Raw genomic sequence first — 4,789 nt, 5'->3', positions numbered from 1 at the left:
ATTATGTCCTTAATGCACCGCTAGGTGACAGACCTATTGCAGGAGCAGATGCAGACGTTATGAACGTTTGGCTAGCTCAATATGATGACTACTTGATAGTTTAGTGCACCATGCTTAACGGCTTAGAATCGGGACTTCAAAGACGTTTTGAACGTCATGGATCATATGAGATGATCCAGGAATTGAAGTTAATATTTCTAGCAAATACCCGAGTTGAGAGATATGAAGTCTCCAACAAGTTCTATAGCTAAAAGATGGAGGAGAATCGCTCAACTAGTGAGCATGTGCTCAGATTGTCTCGGTACTACAATCGCTTGAATCAAGTAGGAGTTAATCTTCCAGATAAGATAGTGATTGACAGAATTCTCTAGTCACCACCACCAAGTTAGTAGAACTTCGTGATGAACTATAATGCAAGGGATGACGAAAACAATTCCCAAGCTCTTCGCGATGCAAAAATCGGCGAAGGTAGAAATCAAAGAAAAACATCAAAATGTTGATGGTGGACAAGACCACTAGTTTCAAGAAAAAGGGCAAAGGGAAGAAGGGGAACTTCAAGAAGAATAGCAAGCAAGTTGCTGCACAAGTGAAGAAGCCCAAGTCTGGACCTAAGCCTAAGACTAGGTGATTCTACTGCAAAGGGACTGGTCACTGGAAGTGGAACTACCCCAAGTATTTGGCGGATAAGAAGGATGGCAAAGTGAACATAGGTATATTTGATATACATGCTATTGATGTGTACTTTACTAGAGTTTATAGCAACCCCTTGGTATTTGATACTAGTTCAGTTGCTAAGAGTAGTAACTCGAAACAGGAGTTGCAGAATAAACAGAAACTAGTTGAGGGTGAGGTGACGATGAATGTTGGAAGTAGTTCCAAGATTGATATGATCATCATCGCACACTCTCTATACTTTCGGAATTACTGTTGAACCTAAATAAACGTTATTTGGCGTTTACATTGAGCATGAATATGATTTGATCATGTTTATTGCAATACGGTTATTCATGTAAGTTAGAGAATGATTATTGTTCTGTTTACATGAATAAAACCTTCTATGGTCATACACCCAATGAAAATGGTTTGTTGATTCTCGATCGTGTGATACACATATTCATAATATTGAAACCAAAAGATGTAAAGTTAATAATGATAGTGCAACTTATTTGTGGCACTGCCGTTTAGGTCATATTGGTGTAAAGCGCATGAAGAAACTCCATAAAAGATGGATTTTTGGAATCACTTGGTTATGAATCATTTGATGCTTGCGAACCGTGCCTTATGGGCAAGATGACTAAAACTCCGTTCTCCGGAACTATGGAACGAGCTAGTGACTTATTGGAAATAATACATACCGACGTATACGGTCCAATGAGTGTTGATGCTCGTGGCGGGTATCGTTATTTTTCTGACCTTCACAAGATGATTTGAGCAGATATGAGTATATCTACTTGATGAAACATAAGTCTGAAATAGTTGAAAGGTTCAAAGAATTTCAGAGTGAAGTGGAAAAATCATCGTAACAAGAAAATAAAGTTTTTGCGATCTGATCACGGAGACGAATATTTGAGTTACGAGTTTGGTCTTCAATTAAAACAATGTGGAATAGTTTCACAGCTCACGCCACCTGGAACACCACAACGTTATGGTGTGTCCGAACGTCGTAACCGTAGTTTATTGGATATGGTGCGATCTATGATGTCTCTTACCGATTTACCGCTATCGTTTTGGGGTTATGCATTAGAGACAACTACATTCACTTTAAATTGGGCACCATCAAAATCCGTTGAGACGACGCCTTATGAACTGTGGTTTGGCAAGAAACCAAAGTTGTCGTTTCTTAAAGTTTGGAGTTGCGATGCTTATATGAAAAAGTTTCAACCTGATAAGCTCGAACCCAAATCGGAGAAGTGCGTCTTCATAGAATACCCAAAGGAAATTGTTGGGTACTCCTTCTATCACAAATCCAAAGGCAAAACATTCGTTGCTCAGAATGGATCCTTTCTAGAGAAGGAGTTTCTCTCGAAAGAAGTGAGTGGGAGGAAAGTAGAACTTGACGAGGTAACTGTACCTGCTCCCTTATTTGAAAGTAGTTCATCGCAGAAATCTGTTCATGTGACTACTACACCAATTAGTGAGGAAGTTAATGATGATGATCATGAAACTTCAGATTAAGTTACTACAGAACCTCGTAGGTCTTCCAGAGTAAGATCCGCACCAGAGTGGTACGGTAATCCTGTTCTGGAAGTCATGTTACTAGACCATGATGAACCTACGAAGCGATGATGAGCCCAGATTCCACGAAATGGCTTGAGGCCATAAAATCTGAGATATGATCCATGTATGAGAACAAAGTATGGACTTTGATTGGCTTGCTCGATGATCAGCAAGCCATGTTAAATAAATGGATCTTCAAGAGGAAGACGGACATTGATAGTAGTGTTACTATCTACTAAGCTCGACTTGTTGCGAAATGTTTTCAACAAGTTCAAGGTGTTGAATACGATGAGATTTTCTCACTCGTATCGAAGCTTAAGTCTGTCTGAATCATGTTAGCAATTGCCACATTTTATGAAATATGGCAAATGGATGTCAAAACTGCATTCCTTAATGGATTTATTAAAGAAGAGTTGTATATGATGCAACCAGAAGGTTTTGTCAATCCTAAAGGTGCTAACAAATTGTGCAAGCTCCAGCGATCCATCTATGGACTGGTGCAAGCATCTCGGAGTTGGAATACATGCTTTGATGATTTGATCAAAGCATATGGTTTTATACAGACTTTTGAAGAAGCATGTATTTACAAGAAAGTGAGTGGGAGCTCTGTAGCATCTCTAATATTATATGTGGATGACATATTGTTAATTGGAAATGATATGGAAATTCTGGATAGCATGAAAGGATACTTGAATAAGAGTTTTTCAAAGCAAGACCTTGGTGAAGCTGCTTACACATTGAGCATCAAGATCTATATAGATAGATCAAGACGCTTGATAAGATTTTTTCAATGAGTACATACCTTGATAAATTTTTGAAATAGTTCAAAATGGAACAGTCAAAGAAAGGAGTTCTTGCCTGTGTTACAAGGTGTGAAGTTGAGTAAGACTCAAGAGCCGACCATTGCACAAAATAGAAAGAGAATGAAAAATCATTCCCTATGCCTCAGTCATAGGTTCTATAAAGTATGCTATGCTATAAACAGACCTATTGTATACCTTGCTCTATGTGTGGCAAAGGAATACAATTTTGATCTAATAAGTAGATCACTGGTCATGGGTCAAGAATATCCTTAGTGAGGACTAAGGAGATGTTTCTCGATTATGGAGGTGATAAAAGAACCCGTCGTAAAAGTTACAACGATGCAAGCTTTTACACCAATCCAGATGACTCTAAATCTCAATCTGGATACATACTAAAAGTGGGAGCAATTAGCTAGAGTAGCTCCGTGCAGAGCATTGTGGACATAGAATATTTGCGAATTACATACGGCTCTGAATATGACAGACCCTTTGACTAAGCTTCTCTCACGAGCAAAATATGATCATACCTTAGTACTCTCTTTGGGTGTTAATCACATAGCGATGTGAACTAGATTATTGACTCTAGTAAACCCTTTGGGTGTTGATCACATGACGATGTGAACTATGGGTATTAATCACATACAGATGTGAATATTGGTGTTGAATCACATGCTGATGTGAACTAGATTATTGACTCTAGTGCAAGTGGGAGACTGAAGGAAATATGCCCTAGAGGCAATAATAAAGTTATTATTTATTTCCTTATATCATGATAAATGTTTATTATTCATGCTAGAATTGTATTAACCGGAAACATAATACATGTGTGAATACATAGACAAACATAAAGTCACTAGTATGCCTCTACTTGACTAGCTCGTTAATCAAAGATGGTTATGTTTCCTAACCATAGACATGTGTTGTCATTTGATTGATGGGATCACATCATTAGGAGAATGATGTGATTGACATGACCCATTCCGTTAGCCTAGCACTTGATCGTTTAGTATGTTGCTATTGCTTTCTTCATGACTTATACAAAGTTCCTGCAACTATGAGATTGTGCAACTGACGTTTACCGGAAGAACACTTTGTGTGCTACCAAACGTCACAACGTAACTGGGTGATTATAAAGCTGCTCTACAGGTGTTTCCGAAGGTACATGTTGGGTTGGCATAATTCGAGATTAGGTTTTGTCACTCCCATTGTCGGAGAGGTATCTCTGGGCCCTCTCGGTAATACTCATCACTTAAGCCTTGCAAGCATTATAACTAATAAGTTAGTTATGAGATGACGTATTACAGAACGAGTAAAGAGACTTGCTGGTAACGAGATTGAACTAGGTATTGGATACCGACGATCAAATCTCGGGCAAGTAACATACCGATGACAAAGGGAACAACGTATGTTGTTATGCGGTTTTGACCGATAAAGATCTTCGTAGAATATGTAGGAACCAATATGGGCATCCAGGTCCCGCTATTGGTTATTGACCGAGAATGGTTTTAGGTCATGTCTACATAGTTCTCGAACCCGTAGGGTCCGCACGCTTAACGTTTCGATGACAGTTATATTATGAGTTTATGAGTTTTGATGTACCGAAGTTTGTTCGGAGTCCCGGATGTGATCACGGACATGACGAGGAGTCTCAGAATGGTCGAGACATAAATATTGATATATTGGAAGCCTATATTTGGACATCGGAATGGTTCCGGGTGAAATCGGCATTTTACCGGAGTACCGGGAGGTTACCGGAACCCCCCCCCGGG

This window comes from Triticum dicoccoides, chromosome 7B, assembly GCF_002162155.2.
Source record: "Triticum dicoccoides isolate Atlit2015 ecotype Zavitan chromosome 7B, WEW_v2.0, whole genome shotgun sequence".
Taxonomy (NCBI): domain Eukaryota; kingdom Viridiplantae; phylum Streptophyta; class Magnoliopsida; order Poales; family Poaceae; genus Triticum; species Triticum dicoccoides.
This window is presented reverse-complemented; position numbering follows the sequence as displayed.